This window comes from Magnolia sinica, chromosome 17, assembly GCF_029962835.1.
Source record: "Magnolia sinica isolate HGM2019 chromosome 17, MsV1, whole genome shotgun sequence".
In the NCBI taxonomy this organism is placed as follows: Eukaryota; Viridiplantae; Streptophyta; class Magnoliopsida; order Magnoliales; family Magnoliaceae; genus Magnolia; species Magnolia sinica.
Window position 1 is genome coordinate 72,375,473 of NC_080589.1, and position 14,152 is coordinate 72,389,624.

Consider the following 14,152-nt stretch of genomic DNA (forward strand, 5'->3'; position numbering starts at 1 on the left):
GGAAGAGGACATTCACTATTTGCAGAGGCAGTTAATATGAGATTTAACAGATGAGGAAGCTTCTTCATAGTTGGTAGCATGATGAAGATCAGTTAATTCACTATTTATTTAACCCTTTTACAGCAAGCATTGGGGATTTCAGGGGTTTGATCTGCCTTGTGGGAGGATCCTTCGTTAAAATTTCGCAGGCATTGGAGCCCAAACAAAGGAGAAATTAGGATTCCCCAATTTCATGTTTGTGCAACTATGGAGCTTGAGATTTTCATTTTTCGGTTGATTTAAATATCAATAGAGGTATGCTTCTAATTCTTAATCTCAATTATTTTTATTTTATTTTGATTAACCGACTGATTTATGGTATATTTTGAGCTCCTTTTTTTTTTTTTTTGTTCATTTTTTCCTCTTTGGGAAGCCGATTCCATGCAATATTGTAGAAGTTGAGTGTTTTTATTGTTTTATTGATGTTTGATACTTCCATTTAGACATTAACTATGGTAATTTTTGTAGAAATTTGTTGTTGTGATTAATTTAGCTTACATATAACTTGCTTTGAATATGATTTACTTGAAAAATGAAATATTTTCTCCTATGCCATTTCTTTATTTTTCGTTATTTTATATGTATTCTTATAATTTATGATATTTTTCTATTATTTTAATTAAAAATAGAAATATCTTGTAACTTACGGTACACGCAATATAGCTAACTCTACACACTATAGAAGGCAGAATGCTATGATGTACACTGCGTGCTATATATTTAAACACTGGAACAACCCAATGACATTTGGAAGCAAAGGTGGGACACTGTGATTTAGTAGTTTTGTGCATGATTTTTTACTGTTTTCAATGGCGTTGCCTACTTGAGTTCCAGGTATTGGCTAATTTTTGGTGTCCTGTTTCTTGGAGAGCTCGTGTCTGATTCATGGCTTGATGTCTAACACACATTACCGTGGGCTTGAGATAGGTCTATTGATCATTCTCCATGTGTGTGTGCATGCGAGCGTGTGTGTTATACACACATGGGATGCAATTTTAGTAATAATAGGAGTGGCAATTTGTTAAGATTATTGACCAAGTACCCAAAAATGATCATTTTCGATATCTTGGGTCAATAATTCATGATAACAGAGAGATTGAGAAGGATGTTGCTCATAGAATTAGAGTTGGGGTGGATAAAGTGGAGATTTGCCTGTGGAGTTCTATGTGATTACTGCACATGAATTAAATTGAAGAGCAGCCATTCTTCATGGAACAGAATGTTGGAGATTTTGACAGATAAGGGCTGATATGGATATTGAATCGCTGTACCATATCGATTTTCGGACAGGCCGACATGGCACCCGATACTAATAACAAACCCCTGTTGATTGAGAAGGTGCTGCTGTCAATTTTAGAGAAGTTCTTCTCCAAGTTTCTGAACTTGCCTGATGTAAATAGGAGGTTGAGGAAGATCGTCTCCATCCTCTCAAGTGACCAGCCTCCCTGCCCTCGCTGTATCTTTACAGCACAGCTGACAAAGTCATTCCAGCTAGGTCGGCGGAGTCTTTTATTCAGGAGAAGAAGAAATCTGGGAGAAAGGTATGGTGAATCATACCTAGGCCAAAATGGGACTAACCAAGATCTGTTTTCTATTTCTTGTTATGACTAATACATCAATTTGCAGGCAAAACCGAATGCAATGGTTAAGGACACAGCTTTCTTGGGGGCATCACTCTCTAATCATCTCAAACTCGACTTCAATCCTCTTGTCATGAAGAGCAAGGTAAGTGGTTGGTCATTCATCAGTTAGCTAGCGACTGTTGGATATGGAAATTCAATTCAGATTGCAATAATTAAGAAACCCCAAACTGAAACTAATCCAAAGTTGGTTTAGTCCCATCTTGTTTTAAGTGAATTTGACTAATTCCATTTCAACTTGAATTTGAAGAAGAAGAAAAAGTGCCATTTATATAGAGAAACAACTAACATTTCTTGGTGGGAATATGCTGAAATAATCAATCATTAATTTATTGTAGTATGAATGTAGCATATATCTAAAAACGGGCCGAGTAGAAAATTAGTTAATATAATGTCCAAAGTAAAATATAAAATGCTGAGCAGAGGTAAGCACTGGCATGCCTAGCTATTTGGGCTCAGCCACGTGGGCTGAAATTTGGTTTAACTTCTAAGCCTGTTGGCTTGCTCAGGCCTTAACAAATAAATGGGCTAGGTTGGGCAAATACTTAGCAACATTCGTTCAATTGATGCCCTGCCTGACTCTGACTCTAGCTTATTTATAGCTGCTATTTGCTGGGTTTGAGACTAGCTATCAGGCTGGCTGTCTGTAGCAGGCCAAAATTTCAGGTGGACAGGAGAAAAAAAAAAGGCACTGTGCCCCTCTCCCCATGTCTCTTTTTAAGTGTAGAGCACTTTGTTACTCAACTACTCTTAGTTAAAATGGAATGGTTGATGCTTGGAAAGAATTGAAGCCCAGAAGAGGTGACTTTTGTCACAAGACTAGTAATTGCTGATTGTCAATAAGTTTTCCTAGTGAACCATACAATGTTTTTTGGATGATTTCCATGGGTTCCTAAGGACCCATTTTATAGCACAAACAATCCATAACCACCACTGTTTTTACCTTAATGATGATTAGAGAAAGTTTAGTCACCTACTCACCTCCCAATCAACTGACGACCATTACCTTCGCATCTTTGTAACTTAAGACCATTACCATTACAAGCTTCCATGGCCATTATACCAACGGGTGCTTTGGGGAACTCGTCCAAGTTGCTACTTTTTGGGTTGATATCAATGTGGTAAGAAGGAACAACAATGAGCTGGATATCAGATTTTTATTTTCTAGGTCTGCAAGCGGGGATTTGAGGATTAAATACACCCAAAGTAGGTGTTAACCTTAGTACGTAATTAAAGTTACGAAGAAACACAAGAAATGCCCAATGTTACCCAACATGCGTGTGTAGAGAATAGTGGACCGCGTTAACAAGTCAGTGCATTCTCAGTTGTAGTTGAAGACCTCATGACTAATTAGAGTGTCCGTTCAAAATGTAAAGAAGTATAAATAGCTAGGAAGCGGGAGTGGAGGGACCGAGGGAGAGTCCAAAGTGGGAGTGGGAACCTAGTTAGAAGGATCCTGCAACTAAAAACTATGACCTTTTTTCTTTTTCTTTTTTTCGATTGATATTGTCCTTCTGCAAATTCCTTTGTCATGGTAACCATCCTTGCTAATTGAAGATTTTAAAGGAATCTATTTCTTGACATTTTCATTGATTTGATGCACTTGGTTCTTTATTTATATTTTGTATTCATGTTGAAATTGAAAAATCCTCAAGGTATCTTCTACTTCAACAAATATAATTTATATGACTTGTACATATAAACTAGGTTGCTGTTAGACATGGATTTGAGAGGTTGAACATTGCAAGCTCAGAAAACCCAACACACTTCATGTCTCTTCATGATCGGCATCCATAGAAAAAATTATTGTAATTAGATAATTAGATAATACTAACCATTATAAATGGTGTAGAAATTGAAAAGTCATTGATGTCCACTCGGTCATTTTTTCCACAATAATTTTCACAGGGATTCCTGAAATCACACCCATATCTATAGCTCAACTGGCAAATTGAGTGGAGATACCTTGTTTCCACACAGGTCTTGGTATCGATCCCTAGGGGGGTGGCTAACATGGAGTGTGTGTACTGACATGGGTGTGTACTAACAAGCTAATCCACAAAAAGAAATTTATAATCAATGTGATTTTTGGTCCATTTCTGGACCCCCGAGATCCAGGACAGGGAGGGGATTCCCCCAGATCAGCAGAGGCTGATTTTCGCTGGAAAGCAGTTAGAGGATGGTCGCAAACTTGCTGATTATAATATTTAAAAGGAATCAACCCTCTCATCTGGTGCTCCGTCTCCGTGGTGGCATGTAGATTTTTGCGAAGACTCTCACTTGGAAGACCATTACTCTGGAGGTTGAGAGTTCTGATACAATTGACAATGTGAAGGAAAAAATCCAAGACAAGGAGGGGATCCCACCAGACCAGCAGCGCCTCATCTTCGCTGGTAAGCAGCTTGAGGATGGGTGCACACTGGCGGATTACAACATACATAAGGAATCCACCCTTCACCTTGTCCTCCACCTCCATAGTGGTTTCTAAGTCTGTGCCAGGTTTTAGATGAATTGGCATTCTTCGTAGTATGGTTTGGTGAAAAACTCTAGAACAGTCCTTTAGCTTAAGATTCTGATGGTTGGTTTGAATAAATGCACTGCTATGATAGTTCTAGGTTTTTGTTTGTGTTAGTTATTCGGATGATGTTTTCAGACATTAGCATGAGATATGTACTGTTATCTACCAATCTCTTCATAAACTGGTGAGACGCAAGCAATCACAAGATATAACAGGTCTCTGGAAACTTCATACCAGTCCACTGTCCGACAAGGGGTGGCCTCTGGATTAGGAACCGCCGCTGTTCTGTTTATCATATTCAGTAGCTATGGATTAGCTGTCTGGTATGGCTCCAAATTGATACTCCAGAAAGGGTACACCGGTGGCGATGTCATCAATATCATGATAGCAATCATGACTGGTGGAATGTAAGTTAGAATCGGTTATTACATACATGCATGATCAAGTAGAATTAATATTGCAAAGAAAAATAAAATAAAATTACAGAAGCAATTAGGTCACCTTGGTCTTATGCAATCTTGCTTCTTTGTTTTTTCTGAACCAGGTCTCTAGGCCAAGCTTCCCCATCTGTGAATGCATTTGCAGCAGGGTGAGCAACACCATACAAGATGTTTGAGACCATCAAAGGGAAACCAGAGATCAACTCATATGACACAAGTGGAATTGTGCTGGAAGATATCAACAGCGATACAGAACTGAGAGATGTCTGCTTTAGACCTGACATACCTACTACTCTCTCAAAGATGTTGTGGGTTGAAGGCTAGGAAAGGAAGACATTTGTAGTTTGTTTTGGTAAATTAGTTGTTTTGTTGATATTGTGTTGATTATTGTCTTGATGAATGTTCAATGGGTGAAATATGCACAGGTTCAATCATTTGTTGATTAGGTTAAAAACTGAATTTAGCCTCGTTTGATGCCAAAAGAGGCTAAATTCATCTTTAGTCTCGGTTTTGCGTTAGTTATCTAAACAAAGACTATAACTCCCATAACTAAAGGCTTTAGCCTTGATTGTTGAGAACCGAGGTTAAAAATAGTTTTAGCTTCGATTGGAGGCAATTGAGGCCAAATTTGGATTTAGTCTCAATTGGAAACAATGGAAGCTAAAATTTTGATTTAGCCTCATTTCGAAAAAACTAAAGCTAAAAAGGTTCTTTTAGCTTCACTTGAAGAACTGAGGTTATAAAAGTCATTTTAGCCTTGGTTGCTAAAACCGAGGCTAAAGCCTTTAGCCCCGCGAGTTTCAACCTCGGATTGGATAATTGAGGCAAAACTGAAGCTAAAGGCTTTACCCTCAATTTTTAACCTTTTTAGCCACAGTTTTGAACCAAGGCTAAAGCCCCCTTTTCTTGTAGCCACTACCAATATAGGGTAATATTGGCGGTAAGAACTTGGAAGAGCTGGTGGTGCTATTGATTACTGTTAGAGATATTTTGGAGAATTCTCCTTGAGTTGTTTGTATTGATTTACTCTCAGAAAATTTTATTTATAGACATGTACAACTTATAAATCTTACTACACGTGAAAGAAAAAAAAAAATTTACAATATTGCTGTGAGGGTGTAGGCGAAGGTGAAAGTCGGTGGTGGTTCCAGATCGGATTGATCAGATACGGGGTAACGCCGGTGGTGATGTTAGTAATAATTATGAGGAGAACCGCTACATTCGTATGCAGGTAGAGGACTCAATGATCAATGACCAGATGTACCTCTTTGATACCATGATAACTCAGAAAATTAAAATTATTTTGGAGAATTCTTATCAAATTGTCTGTATTGATTTAATCCAAAAAGTTTATTTACAGAGATGTAACTTGTGAATCTTTTGATACATGATAAAAAAAAAAAACTAATTTATAATATTACAATCTTGTACTTGCGAAAATGAATAATAATTAGTTATCAACTATTACAATAACAGACTTTAGCATCAAGCAGAGATGAGCTGAGATGGGCCATCACGACTTTCTTGGACGGTTGTTGGTCTTATTAGAGAAGATGAAGAACAAGTAAAATCCCAAACTGCTGCTGAAGATAGCCATGGTCCACATCAAACACTTGTATACATTCATGATAGCAGAAACGCGACAGGCGAAGACCACGTTGAGGGCCGTCGCCACCACCCATATAGGGATCTTCAATCTCGTCCTCTTCTCAGAATTTCGATCATACACATGCAAGCACCAAGACAACAGCATCAGCAATACATAGACGGAGAGCACGAAGGCCAAGGTCCATGGATCGTCACGTGATCGGACGATGAGATTGCAGTTTTGAATCAGGTTAGTCTTTTGTGTTTTCACTTCATTCATGATTTTTCTTAATTTTCTTTTCATCCGATGCACTTAAATTTTAGATCTCATGGACAAAGTGAATTTCTTAAAGACATTGAAATTGGAGTTGCATGACATTTCCGTGCAAGAACTTCTCGGAAGGCTTTCACACGAAATCCATTTCTTTAATCTAACGGCAGTCGTGATGTCGTAAGATTACCCTGTCACCGACATTGCTTATATATTTAGGGCTGCTTTGATGGGTTTTTCCTTCTAAGAAAGAGGAGAGAACGATCTCACTCGACCAGTCAAGTGGGCTGCTCAACTGGTCGAGGAGGCCACTCGACCGATCGAGTGGTGCTCGACTCAAAGTCCAACGAGCAAATTGGTTTAGGATTCCATGATGCTCGACCTGTCGAGGAAGGTGCTCGACCGGTCGAGTGGGCCGCTCGACCAATCGAGGTCACGCAGATTCATGTCCGAATTTTGTGCGGACTGCCTAAATTTGAGGCAGTTTCGCAAGAGGTGCGAAGGGAGTTGCTTAAACTATAAATAGGGGTCCCTAGGGCTCTTCTAAGCAAGGCAAGAGAGTTTCCTAAAGCTTTACAAGGGTTTGTTAAAGAGTTTAAGGCTATCAAAGGTGTGTGTGTGTGAGGGAGAGAGAGAGAGAGAGGGAGAGAGAGAGAGAGAAAGAGAGAGAGGAAGCTTGTGGAAGGGAAGTTCTGCTCGTAGAGGTAATCTACTTTGCACTTGACATCTCAGCGCTTCTACGTCCTCCTAATCGATGAGATTTCTCCATTTTTCTTTATTCTCTTATTGTTTATCCACTCATATGTGAGTGAAGAAGGTTTGATCCAAGCGGTGTGTGTTTCTGATCGGTTGTAACGTTCTACTTCTAAGTGGATTGTTGATCTGCACGAGGTCCCATGATTTTTACCTCTTTAAGGGTTTTTCACGTAAAAATCTCGTGTCGTGTGGTTTATGCTTTAATTTATTTCATTGCTTTATTATCCCATAATTCTGGTGTGTTTTGGGAAGCTAGATCCTAAGATTTTGTGCAATGACCCCCAACAAAGTGGTATCAAAGCGTCCAGGTTTATTGAACGAAGTGGGATCTGTTCTGAATTATGAAAGGTACTCATCAAGGATAATCAATCTCAATGGTTCTAATTGGACCATATAGAAGGCTAAGATGAAGGAGTTGCTTTATTGCAAGGACTTGTATACTCCATTTATAGGCGCATATCAGCGAAGACAAAAGATATATCAAATAATGATTGGAAGAAATTGGACCGGAAAGCGGTGGGGTTTATTAGATAATGGTTGGACAATTTCGTATTCCACTATGTGTCTACGGAGACCTCAGCCGCTAGCCTATGGCTGAAATTACAAGGGTTATATGAGAGGAAAACAGCCGGCAATAAGATTTTTCTGATAAGACAACTTGTGAATCTCAAGTTCAAATATGGTGGTTCTATGGCTGAGCACATGAATGAGGTCAGCAACATATTGAACCAGCTCTCCGCTATAAAGATGGTCTTGAACGATGAATTACAGGCTTTACTATTGCTTAGCTCATTGCCTGATAGTTGGGAGACATTGGTGGTGTCTCTGAGTAACTCCGCGCCAGACGGAAAGGTTTCCATGGAACAGGTAACTAGTTATGTCTTCAATGAGGAGACAAGGAGAAAGTCTCAGGGGTCTACTCAGCAAGAGGCCCTTATGACACAAGAACGAGGGAGAGGAGAGAACAGAAAGGGTGGGAAGGCCTGATATAAATCAAGAGGCAAGTCGAGTACCAGGAAGGATGTTAATTGCTGGAATTGTGGCAAGAAGGGCCACTACAAGCATGAATGTCATAAGAAGAACAATGACAAGAAAGAAAAAGGAAATGAGAAGGAAGATGAATCAGATTCCTCTGCGGTGACTTCAGATGGCGACGTTGTAATTATTCTTTTAGTAGATCATGATGTTTGTCTCACGGTAACGAGTCAAGACACCGACTAGGTGATAGACTCGGGAGTCTCGTTTCATGCGACTCTACGCAGGGATTTCTTCACAAGCTACAATTCAGGCGACTATGGGACCATGAAGATGGAAACTTCTGGCATAACGAAGATCATAGGGGTCGGTGATATTTGTGTGAAGACCGATGTGGGCCACACATTGGTTCTCAGGGATATAAGGCACATTTCAAACATTCGCCTCAAATTGATGTCGACGGGAAGGTTGGATGATGATAGCTATGAAAGCCGATTTGTTGGTGGGCATTGGAAGCTCATCAAGGGTTCATTGGTCATGGCCAAAGGAAAGAAATGTTGCACCCTTTATAAGGCAAGTGTCAGTGTATGCAAGGGTGGGTTAAACGCAACGAAAGATTCAGCTATTGATATGTGGCACACGCGTCTAAGCCACATAAGTGAAAAAGAGCTTCAGTTACTAGCAAAGAAACGACTCCTTCCAAACGTGACAAGTTTACCTTTCAAAACCTGTATTGATTATTTATCAAGGAAACAGCATAGAGTTTCATTCGTTAAATCTGCTTCTCATGTTAATAAAGTTCATGCATTAGAATTGGTTTATTCTGATGTTTGTGGTCCTATGAGGACAAAAACCTTGGGTGAGGCATTGTGTTTTGTCACTTTTATAAATGATGCATCTAGGAGGCTTTGGGCCTATGCTTTGAAATCCAAGGATGGGGTCTTTGTTGTGTTTAAATTGTTTCATGCTATGGTCGAGAGAAAGAGACAAGTAGATCATTGAAATGTATCCACACAAACAATGGTGGTAAATACATTGGTGACTTCCATAAGTATTGTAAGTCCCTAGGTATACGGCATGAACAGACAGATTCCAAGACCCCCTAGCATAATGGTGTAGCTGAGCGAATGAATCGCACCATTATAGAGAGAATCAGATGCATGTTATCCCATACAAAGTTGCCCAAGATGTTCTGGGGAGAAGCAATGCACATGACAATGTATTTGATAAACAGGTTTCCATCAGCCCCGTTGAATGGAGAAGTACCCGAGAAGATATGGACTGGACAAGATCCATCGTACAGTCACCTCAGAGTGTTTGGATGCAAAGCATCCGTTTACATACCAAAGGACGAGAGGTGCAAGCTCGATATGAAGATCAAGCAGTATGGTAATGAAAAGTTCGACTACAGATTATGGGATCCGACTGAGAAGAAGCTCGTCAGGAGCAGAGATGTGGTTTTCTTTGAAGATAAATGTATTGAAGACATTTGTAAGCCAGAAAAGGCGCAGTCTAATTCAGGAGAGCTAGAGGATATGGATCAAGTTATTCCTCCCGTGGTGCCTGATGACGGGGGAGTACAGCAAGGTGTAGAGGATGAGAAAGTTTCTATAGAAGATGGACCAGGGGAGCATCCCCCACTTGATCCACCTATTGAGCCACAGGTGAGGAGATCATCTAAGGACAGACATCCATACAAGAGGTACTCGCCGCATGAGTATATTATGCTCACTGATGGGGGAGAGCTAGAAGATTATTCTAAGGCCCTAGCCGACGAGTATAAGAGGAAGTGGTTAAAAGCTATGCAAGAGGAAATAGAATCCTTGCATAAGAACCACACCTATGATATGGTGAAACTGCCTAAGGGCAAGAAAGATTTGAGCAACAAGTGGGTGTTCAGAAAGAAGATTGAGCAAAAGAATTCACAAACGAGGTTCGAGGCCAGACTTATAGTGAAAGGATTAGGTCAAAGGAAAGGCATAGACTTCGAGGAGATATTATCACCAGTGGTGAAGATGACATCCATACGGGTGTTGCTTGGGTTGCAGCTAGCATGGATTTAAATATATAGCAGTTAGATGTTAAAACTGTCTTTCTCCATGGTGACCTGGAAAAAGAGATCTACATGCATCAACCAGAGGGGTTCGAAGTCAAAAGCAAAGAGCATATGGTGTGTAGGCTAAGGAAGAGCTTGTATGGGCTGAAACAAGCTCCAAGGCAATGGTATAAGAAGTTCGACTCATTCATGTTAAAGCATGGGTATGACAGAAAGGAGTTGGACCACCGTATGTTCACGCGCAAGTTCTCAGATGGTGATTCCTTAATTCTATTATTATACGTTGATGACATGCTCATCATGAGAAAAGACATCAAGAAGATTAACAGGCTAAAACAGGAGTTGGGCAAGTCGTTCACGATGAAAGACTTGAGCCCAGCTAAGTAGATTCTAGGAATGGAGATAACCCATGACAGAAGCAGCAGGAAGTTTTAGCTGTTACAAGAACAATATATTGAGAAAGTCCTATAGCAATTCAATATGAATGCAGTGAAGCCGGTCAGTACTCCACTAGATAGTCACTTCAGATTAAGCGACAAGTAATGTCTCAAGACGAAGGCAAAGGTGAATGAGATGAGGAAGATACCCTACGCGTCAGCAGTAGGAAGTTTGATGTATGATATGGTGTGTACGTGTCCAGACATAGTATATGCAGTTGGTGTTATCAGTCGGTATCTTACCAATCTTGGCAAAGAGGATTGGGCAGCGGTGAAATGAATACTGTGGTATGTAAGAGGCTCATCCAGGTTGAGCCTATACTATGGTGACGAAAAACTTGTGTTAGAGGGCTACACAGATGCAAATATAGCAGGTAACATGGACTCCAGGAAGTTTACATTGGGATTCATGTTCACGTTTGCAGGAGGAGTGGTCTCTTGGTAAAGCAAGCTACAGAAGGTCGTAGTATTGTCGACGACAGAGGTCGAGTACATTGCAGTCACAAAGGTATGTAAAGAGATGCTTTGGATGAAGAGGTTCCTACAGAAACTTAGCCTGAAGCAGGAGCAGCACGTGGTCTATTGCGATAGTGAAGGTGTTATACACTTGAGCAAGAATCCAAGTCGAAGCACATAGAGATTTGGTATCACTGGATCAGGGATACTTTGGAACAGAAGGTATTACAGCTTGAGAAGGTCTATACAGACGATAATGGGTCAGACATGATGACCAAGGCATTGCTCAAGGGTAAGTTTGAGGTTTGTAGAAACCTAGTTAGCTTGAATAAAGCGAATTCCTCCTGAGTCAGAAAGGGGGAGATTTGATCTGTTTTTCCTCCTCAGAAAGATGAGAGAATGAGCTCACTCGACCAGTCGAGGAGGCCACTCGACCGGTCGAGTGGTGCTCGACTAAAAGTCTAACAAGCAAATTAGTTTGGGACTCCGTGATGCTCGACCAGTCGAGGGAGGTGCTCGACCGGTCGAGTGGGCCACTCGACCAGTCAAGGACTCTACTAGACCAATCGAAGTTACGCAGATTCATATCCACATTTTGTGCGGACTGCATAAATTTGAGGCGGTTTCGCAAGAGGTGCAAAAGAGAGTTGCCTAAACTATAAATAGGGGTCCCTAGGGTTGTTCTAGGTAAGGCAAGAGAGTTTCCTAAAACTTTACAAGGGTTTGTTAAAGGGTTTAGGGCTATCAAAGGTGTGTGTGTGTGTGTGTGTGAAAGGAAGCTTGTGGAAGGGAGGTTCTGCTCGTAGAGGTGATCTACTATGCACTCAACATCTTAGCGCTTTTATGTCCTCATAATCGGTGAGATCTCTCCAATTTGTCTTTATTCTCATATTATTTATCCACTCCTGCGTGAGTGAAGAATGTTTAATCCAAGCAGTGTGTGCTTGTGATCGATTGTAACGTTCTACTTCATAGTGGATTGTTGATATGGACGAGGTCCCGTAGTTTTTACCTCTTTGAGGGTTTTTCACATAAAAATCTCTTGTGTCGTGTAGTTTATGCTTTGATTTATTTCATTGCTTTATTATCCCATAATTCTGGTGTGTTTTGGGAGGCTAGATCCTAAGGTTTTATGCAACAGCCCCCTAACATGCTTATTAAGTACGTGAAAAATCCACCGAATGTAGAACTTAAAAACAAAGCTAATTAAAGTGCTTCATGATATATATATATAGAGAGAGAGGGAGAGAGAGAGAGAGAGGCATGCTCACGTGCACACCTTTACACACGTGTCATGGGATTGTAATCCAGACGGTCCATGTGATGCGGAATCCCATGAAACTCCATGGGGCCAAATTTCACCTTGATCTAAAATTGGCTATAGCAAAGAGAAATGCAAATCAAGGGATGAAAATGTTTTCTTCTTTCATGGCTCACCAAAGTTTTGGATCAAAGTAAAAGTTAGGCCTTAGGAGTTTCATGGGGTGCTGCATCACGTGGACAGTTTAGATTTCGGACTCACATCATGTATGATGGGCCCACAAAAAAGTCCACACGAGTTCCGTGAGAACTGGTGCATAGGTGAGCATTCACCTATATATATATATATATATATATATATATATATATATAGAGAGAGAGAGAGAGAGAGAGAGAGAGAGAGAGAGAGAGAGAGAGAGAGAGAGAGTCGGTCTCTTGCGCACCGTACCGCAAGGAGGTTATAAGCTGCGCCCTGCATGTAGATTTTTGTGAAGACTCTCACTTGGAAGACCATTACTTTGGAGGTTGAGAGTTCTGATACGATTGACAATGTGAAGGAAAAAATCCAAGACAAGGAGGGGATCCCACCAGACCAGCAGCGCCTCATCTTCGCTGGTAAGCAGCTTGAGGATGGGCGCACGCTGGCGGATTACAACATACATAAGGAATCCACCCTTCACCTTGTCCTCCACCTCCGTAGTGGTTTCTAAGTCTGTGCCAGGTTTTAGATGAATTGGCATTCTTGGTAGTATGGTTTGGTGAAAAACTCTAGAACAGTCCTTTAGCTTAAGATTCTGATGGTTTGTTTGAATAAATGCACTGCTATGATAGTTCTAGGTTTTTGTGTGTGTTAGTCATTTGGATGATGTTTTCAGACATTAGCATGAGATATGTACTGTTATCTACCAATCTCTTCATACATTGGTGAGAAGCAAGCGATCACGAAATATAACAGGTCTCTGGAAACTTCATACCAGTCGACTATCCGACAAGGGGTGGCCTCTGGATTAGGAATCGCCGCTGTTCTGTTTATCATATTCAGTAGCTATGGATTAGCTGTCTGGTATGGCTCCAAATTGATACTCCAGAAAGGGTACACCGGTGGCGATGTCATCAATATCATGATAGGAACCATGACTGGTGGAATGTAAGTTAGAATCGGTTATTCCATACATGCATGATCAAGTAGAATTAATACTGCAAAGAAAAATAAAATAAAATTACCGAAGCAATTAGGTAACCTTGGTTTTGTGCAATCTTGCTTCTTTTGTTTTTTTTTTTTGAACCAGGCCTCTAGGCCAAGCTTCCCCATCTGTGAATGCATTTGCAGCATGGTGAGCAACAGCATTCAAGATGTTTGAGACCATCAAACGGAAACCAGATATCAACTCATACGACACAAGTGGAATTGTGTTGGAAGATATCAACAGACATATAGAACTGAGAGATGTTTGCTTTAGCTACCCTGCAAGACCTGACATTCATACTAATCTCTCAAAGATGTTGTGGGTGGAAGGCTAGGAAAGGAAGACATTTGTAGTTTGTTTTGGTAAATTAATTGTTTTGTTGATATTGTGTTGATTATTGTCTTGATGAATGTTAAATGGGTGAAATATGCACAGGTTCAATCATTTGTTGATTAGGATAAAAACGGAATTTAGCCTCGGTTGATGTCAAAAGAGGCTAAATCCATCTTTAGTCTCGGTTTTGCCTTAGT

The 14,152-nt window shown here is 40.4% G+C and overlaps 1 pseudogene; it reads left to right on the forward strand.

Annotated features, from left to right (window-relative positions):
• The first annotated feature begins 3,764 nt into the window (after positions 1 to 3,764).
• LOC131230629 (polyubiquitin-like) lies at positions 3,765 to 14,069 on the forward strand (annotated as a pseudogene).
• The last annotated feature ends 83 nt before the right edge of the window (positions 14,070 to 14,152 follow it).